We start from the raw sequence: 12,408 nt of genomic DNA on the forward strand, positions 1-12,408 counted from the left end.
AACTGTTTTTCCAAAAGTAAATTAATGTAATCTAATTATCAGATAAACTAGCTGACTGGTTTGAAAACTAAGAATTCTGTTCAACACTTTTTAAGATTACACACTTTTTGGAGGCATATGACATGTCCAGTGGGGCCAACAGGAAAAATAAAAAAGTAAAAACATCAGGGATTGACCAGCAAGATAAAAAGCAAAATGTTATGGTTTCACTCTGAAAGTAAATGCCTGATGAAGAAATTTTTTCCATTAAACCAAACAGAAACACGTGTTCAGTGTTGCATTTCAAGGTGTACTTCAGAATACAACAAATAAGGTAAAGACTCATCTATTCTGAAATAAATATTCCCTCAAAGAATTAGAGTTGTATTTCAAAGAAACTGCAATATTATCACCATAGCCTTTGGGAGGTTCAGTCTGCTGAAGCTGTGCTAATAAACAGATCATCTGTTTACCTATGGAATGAAGCAGGTAGTCATTTAAAACAAGATAAATACAGTGCAAATTTATCTCAGACTTTTCTCTAGCCTCCTGTTGTCACAGACCTTCAACTCAGAACATGGTGATGCTCTGAAGCCAGGAATTTGGAGACTTGTGCACCTTGTTGACCACACATATAAAACAACTCTGCACATGATTATGTGAAGCAGAACAAATATTTTCAGGGCTGATTCCTCCAGCTGCTACACCTACAGCATCACTTTTCTCATCAATAATATCACTTTTTATATCTTTATCATAATAGTTCCTTAAAGCCCAGTTCATAATCACACTCTTGCAATGTGCCAGTTAATCCCAGGAGAAGCCCTACCTCCTTCTTTGAAATCTGTGGAGATGAGATAAAAAAGTCAAAACCCATGAAGAAAATTAAAACTTTCTTTCCTCTGGGAAAAGAGGTGGTAGGAGGAGGGCCCGGCCAACAACCTGCTCCAGCCTGTGTCATTCTCTTCCCTTTGTTCTCATACATTCAGTGCTGCGCTGTGAGATTACAGGAGTGACGATGCCACCTCACCAAAGTCACCCCCCATGCAATTTTTATATAAAATTAAGCCTTTAAGATGGATGCAGACTTGAAAACAGCTGATCATCAATGCATTGATAGTCCATTTAAACACAACCAAATTGTCAATTGCAAATGTGCTGAAGCATTTTCACAAGTTGCCTGGCTCCCTGCCAGCTCAGCCCTCACGGCCATTGCTGTGGGCAGCCTGTCCACGGAGATGCAGTCACAGAAGGACAGGACTGCTGTTTTAAAACCCTGTATTTCCATGACAACCTGCCTGAACAACCTTAAGGAGAGGCAAGAGCCCTTGACATATCCAGACGTTGCCAGGAGTCAGATCTACGGCCACACATGGAACCTGGAGGCCCTGGAACTGCTGTTTCAAAACAAGCTGCAAGATGTGACTCATATGAAGTACAATAATTCCATCAGCTTTACTGCTACACAGCAATATTGACAGCAGCAATCCTACGGGGTCAGAAGAACAGAAAGTATGAAAAAAAATCCATACCCAACAAAAAGTAACAGTAAAACTGACTGTTGAGAATGAACTCTTTTTTTCCAAGTGGAACAAAAAAAAAATGCTTAAAAAGCACACTGAAATTAAGCTGAAACATAAACATAAATTATGACTGATTCTATTTATGATAACAATTACGTTTTGTAGAGGCCTTATTTTACATCTTCCCAATGCAGGGTTGCACTTTTCCCAGAATTCCTTTTCCAGAACTATCCCTTTAAAAGTGGAAGAAGCTTTACTTCTACAGATGTTGTTTTACAGCTTTTTGGTTTTTTCTTGTCTTGCTGGTAAGTACTTAAATTTTATTGTATTTACTCTTCTGGATTCCCAAGGAAAAATTGTATTTTCATCAAATTTCATAACATAGGGGAGCTCCTCTGTTTCCCGAAGCATTGCCAAATATTCTAATTAAAACTAGCTCCAAGACTGACCATCAGTCTTCAGTGCAGTGCAATAGGCACCTCCCTCCAATGTAAGCCTTTGTATTTATTGTAACTATTTATATAAATGCTGCAGTCAGCTCTGAATCCCCATAAACCTAACGCCATTTAAATTAATTTTGTAAGACTTTTGTGAGACACTGCTGAATAATTTTGCTGAATCCAAGTTGATTATAAACTGTTCTTCTTTATAATAACTAAGTTTGAAAACCATATTTTTAAGAGACAATCCAGTTTACTTTGTTAAAATCAGTTCTCTTTTAATCTGGGCAGGGACATTTTCCTCCTATGCCTGGCCCACCATTATTTAGTCTAATGGATTGAGTTAAAGGCAACAATCTTCAAAATCCCTTTCCTCTCTCTCTTTGAATGTTTCTGCACTATGCAGACTTCTGGCATCACCTTGGCTTCTGTTGGGTTTCAGAAATAATTGTTGATGATACAGTAAATTTGTTTTCTCTCCCTTGTGTTTAAATCCCAGTCTTACAAACACTCATGTATTTGCTCAGTTTTATGCACGACTAAGTCTTTGGCGTTAATGAGGCTGCTCATGTGCATAAAGTTAAGCATATGTGCAAGTGTTGTATGATCAGGGTCTTAGGATGCCAATTTGCAGTAATAACAGATTTGCATAAACTCACGATCCCAAGCACTGGGCTTCCTGCTCATTATCAGTAGTGGAATTCATTTAGCTGTTTTTCATTCCATGATGTTTATGAGCCTTTTCTTTTTTTTTTAGTGAACTTCAAGTTGTTTTTCTTACCACTCCTCAGCCATTTTTAATTTTGTCTGTCACTTAATATATGTGGGCTTTTTCCCTCCACTTACAAATACCCACCTTAGGTGTGTTAGTATGAGCTCATTTATGCTCAAGATGAAAGATTGGGTCACATTCCTTAAGCTGAAAATATGCTCCTCACTGTGTAAGAGAGCTGAAGAAATACCAATTGCAAATACCCAGGTAGGACTCATCAAAATCCTGTGCACAAGTCATGGCTTCTGTTGTCAAGGGGTTAGGCCCTAAATGAGTTGAGTAGCAGCTGTAACCCATTTAATATAGATGCCAGCTAAGGGAGAGGCAGCTTGTACTCCTCTCTGGCAGGTGGGTCGCATTGAAGCAGAAAAAAGACAAGTATATCCTCACTGAAATTACAAGGCCTGTCCTACTGAAGGATAATCTCTCTTCTGATGCTCAGCTCTGCTTTGTCTTCATCACAATTGACACTTAATACCTATAATATAACTCGTAAAGACTCTGGGGTTTGATGCCTTGTTCTCAGAAGCAGTGGTGCATACACTCTCTGTCCAAATGGATGGGGCAGGACCAGGTGTCCATCCTCCCCTGGCAGGTACTGATGAGGACACGCCTACCCAGAGACCTTCCCTCTGGAATGCACCCAGCACCCACAGCTGACGTTCAGTTGCCTTCCAGTCTAAGCCACCAGCACAGCTGAGAAGGCTTGAGTGTGATATTTGGTTTTGGAGTGAGCAAGGGATATCAGTGCTGCAATAGGAAAACAAGGGTAAAAACAGTGATATTTGGTGAGTAGCAAAACAAAGGCATGAATGTATCCTAACCCTAATATATAAGGTTTTCAAAGCCAGGAAAAAAAGATGAAAGAATAATTTCTGGGACAAAATTGATAGTTGAGAGCTATCATTTAAAGAACATCATGGTTCCCTCCATGAATAATTGTATTTGCCAAAAGGAAAGGGGAATAGTGCTGGGGGAGAGGAGGTGTTAGCACTCAAGGGAGGCTCAGGGTCTGGGGGCAACACAGGTTATGGATTATTGGGAAAATGAGAGTAGTATCAAATGGTAATTTTGCAAGGATGTCTTCTCTGAAGCTAAAAATGTGAAAAAAAAAAAGAAACTGATTCTTGGAGAAACTTTGAACTATATCCTATATGTAATCTTTTTAATGAATGACTTGTGTGCAACATTTCTAGACTAAAAATATTACACATTACTGAATCAGACAGCATAATCTTGCAGGAACATCACGAAGACGTTTACAGTAAGAGAGAAAAAGGGAAAGACCCTGTGGTTCTGCATGGCTTTCATGAGACCACGTGAGCCTGTGAGATCTGCTTATACTGTTGCACGGTGTGAATGGTCTTGTTTAGTTGTTTTTTCTCCTTTAAAACTACTGTTTTCTTCAGAAAGACATTGTGTGCATGGAATACATGTTCTGTGAGCTACAAATGAGTAGCATCCCTCTGGATCTGGCAACCCTAGGCTGCATCCATCGTTGGATCATTGTATGTCTGTGCAGAAAAGATGGACAGAAACGTGCTCTCTGGTCATGCACAGGGTACAATAGTTACATAAAACCATGTTTTAAAGTAAGCTATCCTTTCAAGTGGTCAGTGTTATCTTAACTACTTGAATGACCAAAAAGTTAGATTCTCTTTACTATATACCCTCTACTTCAAGCCTATTCACAAATATTTCTATGTTTTGCATTGGTTTTGGTCTGAGAGGAGGCCTGAAGTAGCCACAATACTAATGGAGGATGGTACAAGTGACAAGTCTCTTCTATGCACAAAAGACGCTGGTGAAGAGCTGTGTGTGATGACAATGAAGCAATAATCTCTTCTCCAAGCCCTGTATAGTGCCAGTGCAGGCTGACCTCAGAGGCTTTACCTGTCAGGTTCTGCATACAAGTGGTATGGGCTGGTTGACAAAGCAAATGTCCTATCCAGGAGTGCAGCCACGTTTCAGGTCTCCCCTTTCTATATCAGGAAAAGAAGAAGGGAGTTTGTAACAAAGGCATGCTTCAGAGGTGGTTCTCAAGTGTGCTGCATGGAGAGGATGAAAAATTCTGTCCACTTTCAAGACAAAAGCAGTGGCTGAGATGTGTTCTGTTTCAGGTTACTTTAGATGCCTGTTGTAATAATTGTACTGGAATAGGAGGGCTGATTCCAGGAAAGAATCAGTGCCTGGCTCTGGCTGGGGCTGTGCCATCAGGACAGAGGGAAGCCTGTGGGATGCAGCTCAGGGGACAGTGCTGCCAGGCCCGTTCCCAGCGAGCAGTGAGGCACCATGCTGTGGGGCTCTGGGGGAGCTGCAAAAGTCAAGAGGGAGGCTCCCAGGAAAAGCTGCGCTGGAACTCTGTGACAAAGTGGAGAGGGGAAAGGAAAGTAGTGTTGGCTTTATTAAGCCTCGTGTTCAGCATTACATGAGGGCGTGTTTTCTGTGATCTGTACCCTGGCACGGTTAAGAGTGCTTCTGTGGGTTCCTAGGATTTCACAATTCTTTACTTCAGGGACCCTACATTTCAAATTGTAACTCCCACATCTGTCACTAATGAGGACAGCAAAACTTTGGAGATTTCTGAAAGCCAGCTGGAGCCACAGAGAGCAGTATCTCTGGAGGCCAGCCCAGGAGGAAGGTATTAACCCTCTTAGTGCTGGTGGAGAAGCAGGAAAGCCAGGTAATGGTACTAAATAAATGAGTCTCTGTGTGTCTCAAAGTCTTAACTGCAATTATTTTCAGTACAGCATGCTTTCTTTACCAGCCCAGGGCCCTTGAACACACAGTCACAAGGAGAGTGCACAAAGAGGCTTCGCTGTCTCTTTGCAGCTGCTGCAGAGTGGAGGGTCTGGAGCACAGGTCTGCCAGGGCCAGAAACGGCAGCAAGGAGCATCCCATTGTGTCCTGTCTTTTGCCAGGCAGGAACTCCCCTTTCTTAAACAGCTTTGTTCCCCTACCAGGGGATGCTCTCTGAGGGTGCAACTGATTGTAGTTTCCAAGTTCTGGCTTGACTCTTGCAGACGCTATTCCTGTAACAGACAAGCCTGCTACTCAGCCACGTATTTGTTTAAACGGGTTCAAAAGTTCTCAGCTTCCTGACAGCTTTTTTTTCTGCCTTTGTTTTATACCAATCAGTTAATTTGCTAACATCACCCTCCATATCTTCTGATCTTAGGCAAGCTGGCTGGGTTTACTGGTGCTTTATCGCCACATTACAGCCAGCAGTGAGGAATGCAGGTCAGAAGGGAAATAAGAAGGGACGGCTCTTTTGAAATGGGGAGGAACAAGGTCAGGGTTGTGGGGCAAACAGGAGAGGGTGAAAGTGTAGAAAAGGGATGTACTTTAAAAACAAACTCATGCTGCACTAATCCGACTGCTATTCAGCTTTATCCCCCTCTGCTTATACATTGCTAGAAATCTCTTTTTATCTTTGCCTCTTTTTCTTATTCTATTATAAAGTCTTCACAAAACCACCTATTTTTCTTATACATTTTATAAAATGCTCTGAGTATTTCACAACACACTTTTATTAACTTCTGATCAAAAAGTCTGTTTCAAACGAAAACATTAGAACTGATCAGAAATGGAAACATTTTTCACAAAAGATGATGGTTTTTGTTTTGAGAACACTTTACTTTTTAGTCAGAATTTTTGTCCTAGCCAACAAAGAGCTTTTTTATCTCTTTTCCAGTTACTCCAGATTTACAAGAGTGAGAATGAAAACAGACTGCAATTTTAGTCCTCATTACAAAAGGAACAGAGATTTAGAAGAAAAAGATTCATTGAGCAGTTATATTAAAATAAAATTGTGCTGTTTGGTAGCTTTGTGCTTGTTTATATCAGTGCAATGATCAGAGACACTCATATTTTGTTTTTTCCACTGCTCTGCATGTCCTTGATGAACAGGACAGTCCTGCTTTATCTCTCACAATGTTCTTCCAGGTCATGGTTGAGCACAGAGGCATGACCACAAGGAAACTTGCCTTTACTTCTGCCAATCACATACCAGTCGATAAAGAGAAATCCATTTTCTTTCTACCTAGCACTAAAGTGAGAGAAGAAAGAAAGGTTCTCTCTTCTTTTTTCCTTTTTTTTGTGTGTGTGTGTGTGTGTGTGCAGCAAAGCAAACAAAAGCTTAAAGTAAACTTTTTCAAATAACTCTTTTTCCTGGCAGAACTTTCTCTGCCTTCTGCTGGCTGAAGGGCATTGTAATTCATGCAATAAAAGGGGAAAAGATCTGCTGCTAGAGATTGTTTACTTTAAACTCCTGTTTGTTTTGCCTCCACTCTGGGAAAGAATGCAATATTCCTATGAAGCTCTGTTAATTTTTTTTTCTTCCTTTGACTGACTTGAGCACTGGAGAAAGCACCCGATCAACAAACAGGAAACCAAAGGACTTTCCATCCCTGTAGGACAGAGACAGCATGAACTGTTGCACCGCAAGCTGCTTTTAACCGATCCTCTTTGTGAGTGAATGGATGTTACCTGGTAATAACCCATATATTTGGGTCAAAATTTTCAAACCAGTCTCCTAAGCTCAAGCACCCCACTGAAATCTGTGGTGGAGCTACTAAACCACTTCAGATAATAATTTTTAAGTAAAATAAGGTACATAAGCACCAAACTGTGGGTGTAATTAGCAGGTCACCATTGGTGGAAATACTGTCAGTTTGAAAGCTGGGTTTCAGGTCCGGTTTCCAGGCTGACAGACCAGACGTGCAGATCTAGGAGCTGCTCCTCACACAGGAGCAGATGTCCATCAGAGGCCAAAGTCCCACGGTGGTTGCAGACCTCTAGCATTGGTTTGAGGTGCCTCATCCCTTTGAGGGCAGCAGCTCACAAGTTGCCCACCCTAAAGCAACCAGAAACTGAGTTTCCCTTTCCCCTTGTCACTTGCTGTGGACTCTGTGTGTGGGTGTTTTCTTTCCTCCTTACTGAAAGACGTTGAGGCTGAGAACATGGAAAGGGTCATGTGGATAAAATGCTCAGTCCAGAGTGATGTTTTTCAGGGTGGTGTGGTATCTGATACATTGTATTTTTTTCTCATATATACCAACTAGTTTAGAAAAAGAGGATCACAGGGTTAGTCTGTCTTTTTAACACAAATGTGAATACCAGGAAGGCAATTGCTGGCATTGTGTGCTAGATCCAGCATTTCTGGGAGATGTAACCTACATCCAGTTGCATAATAACAGAGAAAGGGTTGTTTTTATATTCATAGCCAGCTGCAATGGTGACACTGATCCACTTATCCTGAAGTGCCTAGCAACTGGGAGCAGTGGGTCCGGGTAGTATATGCTCCAGCTCCTGTTAGGGTTCAAATCTACATCTCTGACTTTTTGGGAGTGTTTGCCAGAAACCTGCCCATGAGCTGCTACTCAGCACAGTAGGGGTATGTTTTCCTGACAAATGTCAGCTGCTGAAGCAAGAAATCGTGGGCCCAAGAGGGGCCCGAATGTCTCTCCCTTTGGAAGTGCCTGAGACAGTAGGTGGAAGCCAGTGCTCTGACAGCTCCTTCCAAAACTTCCCCCACCCCACCCCCACCTCCTCATTTATCACTGCTACGAGTGAGCAGGAAAAGAGCAGGAAGAGCAACCGAACAAAAATAGCCCTGAGACTGGAGACCAGGAGTCAGGGCTCCTTCTTGCTGCTTTCTCATCTGTGCAGCTTTACTGACAGTAAGGTGCTCTGGCTTTCTTACCCACAAAGATGTGTCAGGGAAGGGACAAGCAATTCTTCTGCTTCCCTTTCTCTTTCTGCTAGAAGGGTAAAGTTGACACTATGATGTTTTTGAGGCACTCTGTGGTCATGGTCAGAGGTGTTCACTGGCCTCCCCCCTCAAACAGTGCCAGGCAGGAGACTTGAGCGTCACTCAGTCACACATCCCCATTTACCTGCTCCTCTCTGTGCAAATGCATGCCTGCACAGCTTGGATTCAGGCAGGGAGATACCTGGGGTTGCAAGAAGAATGTTGAGAGCAGATTTGGTGGTCTTACTGCCCATATTGGCAGTTGGTCTTTAAAAATCTTGATTTGCCTAAAGCTTCTGTAAGATCTGACCCTGAAAATTGATCTAGAAAGTGTCAGATTTATTTCAGCAATATGGGCTCCATCCCCAGGATGTTCAGGAACATAGATCTTCAGAGCCAGAAAGGATTAAAAATTTCAACTCCTGTGTAATGAAAAACTAAGAACCTTATCCAAAAATGTCTGCCTCGAGCTTGCAGCTTGTGACAAGATATTGCAAGACTCTTAAAATTCCAGGATCTCAAGAACTCTTGCCCATTCAGCCTCTTTCTCTTTCTCCAGTCTGCCGCAGTTCTTGAATAAAAAGCTCCTGAAAATATGTATGTAAATGCAGGGCATTTTACAACATGCTTGCAAGGCAGGCAAACGGGTCAGGCCTTCGAGGAAGCATGAATAGGTTAGGATTATAATTCATTGTAATGTCATGGCAAGATGCAGTTTCAAAGGCCTAAGTTCTCCAATTTTAGTCAATAAAAAATTTAAAGGGACAAAAACCCAATTTGCTTTATAATCCATAAAATGTACAACTTCTTTATCTTTTTCGAAGAGGCTGTCAGTTGCAGTCAACCATTGTCAACAGGCTGTTTGATCTATCAGTAAAACAAATCATTACAAGGAACACAGCACTGCTGCTGTGGCTTTTGTGGTGTTTTTAATGAGGACTGGCAATACTTCTATTTCATTACAAGATTTGAAAGTGAATTTGTTGGAGACACACCCAGGCTTAAGGTATGAGCGTGAGGTTTAAAAATAATTAACTCTGCTGTTCCAAATAACTTGATAGATTAAGGATTCGTTCACAATAAAGCAATTCCCTGTCTCTATGATTGGTATTTAAATCTGGGATGGCATTAAGTGCTGGTCTGCTTCAGCCTAACCTTGGGACTGCACAGGATTAGAGGGCACGCATGGCTGCTCTCGCATGGGGTAGCTGAGAGGAATGAAGTGTCTGAGCACTGAACAAAATGAGAAAGGAAAGAGGAGAAAATGTGACTGAATGGGAGGGGCTGAGGGGCTGTTTGGCAGTTGTTTCACACCACGGTTGTGGCCATGCCTGTACACAGTGGCCCTGGAGCTCATGCTGTCACCCAGCACCATCGCATCCCTGAGGTGTGTAAGCTGGACACCCCTGGAAAGGGGACCCTTCCCTGCCATGCATGTATTGCTGCCTCAGGCCCTCCACAGCTGTCCTCTGTGTTTCTCTGTTCTCCTCCCTGTAGGTGCTGGGTCATATAATAAGGTGGTGAAGGTAAGATAGGGCAGGCTGAAGCCATGGACATGGCTTCTTTAGACATGTTTCCCCATTAGGATCTCCCCCAACTCCATGGCATCCCTCCTATGGCACCATGGCTACTCACCACATCCAGCTGCTGACACATGAGGGTCAGGACAGGATTTCCTTCCTTTCAGACCTGAGGGAAAATGTGCAGCCTTGAGAGAAGGGATACCTTGGGATTAAAACAGATCTGAGGCTGAGATGATAAATGTGGGACAAAAGCTCCTGTGAAAGGCACCTTCCTAATTCGAAGGTAATGCTAATGGAAGTCATACCCTTAGGTCACGTAATTCCTGAAATAATCTACAGAGTAGCCCAGTAAGTCAAGGAGAACTGATTTGAAGCTTCTCTTCCACCTCAGACTGCTTTTTTAGGCACTTAACTCATAAGAAAAAATCTCATCCACCTGGCAACATGCAGGGGGCTGGGAACAGCAGCACCTCTGACGAGTCTCGCCTGTAGTCTTTGCTTTGGGGTGGGAGTGCACCCCAAACAGAACAGATAACTCTGCCCCCAGGAAAAGGGATGCCCTGGGAAGTGACTGTGGACAGTCAGCAATGCCCTGGCCACGTCTTCCTGAATAGCCAGGTTTAGGATCCCCCTCTGAAGCCTTCAGAAGCTGCTTGAAGCTGGATGGGACCCAGAATCGTCAACAAGCTGAGTAGCCTCTCACAGTCCTGCTGTGAGCTGATTATCACATCTAACAAAATAATGTGCTGGAACAAATAACACTTCAGGCTCTATTGTTTCAGGTGAAACTCAGTCCTACTAAATATAAATTTATAGTAAGAGCCACAGCACTATGAGTTTCCCAACAGTCAGATTTAATTCAAATGCATAATTCAGACCCTTACGGGGACGCTCTCATCTTTGTATGCTGGAATTTGGGGATTTACACACATAATTCCCATTAACACGAGTAGGAGTTACAGTATGCATATATATATTCCCCTCTCGATGCAGGCATTTCCTCCTGGGGATAATAACAGTGCTTTAAATTCCCCTTCCGTGAGGGTTTGCAGTGATGCCGCATATGCTCAGCCGTGAGCCTCCGCTCCCTCCGGGAAGGGCGCACCCGCCTCGGGCTGTCCCCGGCAGCGTGGCGTGACCTCCCCCCCAACACGGCCGGCTCGCCCGCGGGACACTCCCGACAGATGCTGCTGTCGGCGATTTAAGCCCAGAAGGCGCCGCTCCGCCCCGTCCCGGCGCTGCAGAGCGCGTCCGCCCGCGCCCCGTCCCTGCGCCCCGAGGCGCGGAGCCCGAGTGCCACCTGCCGGGGACCGCCGCAGCTGGAAACCGCTGGCACAGCGGGGCGCGGGGGCCCGGCGGAAAACCGAGACCGAGGGCCGTAATGGGGCTGGAGCAATGGAAGAGGGGTAGCATCGGGAGGATGCTTGGTGGATGAGGAAGAAGAATTCCCTCTAATTCCAGGCAGAGTTCATGCGCGTGGAAAAAAAACTGGGAATAGGTTTTTTTGGAGTAGTTAGCTGAAAGAAAATGAGAGCTGACCTTATTCTGTTTCCTGACAATTTTTTTTTGCAGTCATTAAGAGCACTGCTGCAAAACCTCTACAAGGCACTTCACTTAAAAAGGATTTAACCTGATGTTTAAACAAGCTGCCCAATCAAGGCCTGGAGCATCCCAGAATATCCTCTCTGGAAGTGTACTCATTACACTCTGTTGCATTTGTAATGTTTTGCAAATGCCTGCTTGTCTAACGAGATCTACTCACATAAAATGAATCTGTAGCATAACTGTGGTGGGGAAGAAAGGCCATAAATATTGTACCGTGCCTGACCAAAATATATTCATTGTGTTCTGTTCCCTTTTTAGTAAGTTTGAAGTTGACTCTGTTGAATTTAATAGGCTGATGCCCTTACAAAGCATGCGTGACAGATAAACTGGATTATGCAGAGGTTGACGGGGCAGTTGCTTTTGAGAGAGTTTTTGGGGTTGTTTTTTGATGCTGAAAGCTTCAGTGATATTCACTGCACTGGTAGCTGCAGTGCTCCTCTCGCAGGCCCACTTTGCTGTCAGAGCAGGCTGGTCCCAGCTTGCACAGCATGGAAGAGCTGAAGGCAGAGTCTCACTGATCCAGACAGCCCTGCGTTGTGCGTAAAGCTGAGATGATGACATAAACTTTGTAGCACTCTGATTGCTGAACTAGTCTTAGCCACAGCTCTTTCATGAACTCAGAAATATAATTCTGTTGTGTGTATGGATTACTAATAAGAATTTACCATAACTCCGTATGTAAAAGGCATGACCCAAATTTATCTGGCAACAGAATGTGGAATGCCCATATCGCCTTTTTTAATAGTTGTGCTTTAACCTAAACAGAACTGTAAAGCTACAACCATTTTGTCAGGTTTTTCTGGCACCTTTGAAG

The sequence above is a fragment of the Corvus hawaiiensis genome, chromosome 9, assembly GCF_020740725.1.
Source record: "Corvus hawaiiensis isolate bCorHaw1 chromosome 9, bCorHaw1.pri.cur, whole genome shotgun sequence".
Taxonomy (NCBI): Eukaryota; Metazoa; Chordata; class Aves; order Passeriformes; family Corvidae; genus Corvus; species Corvus hawaiiensis.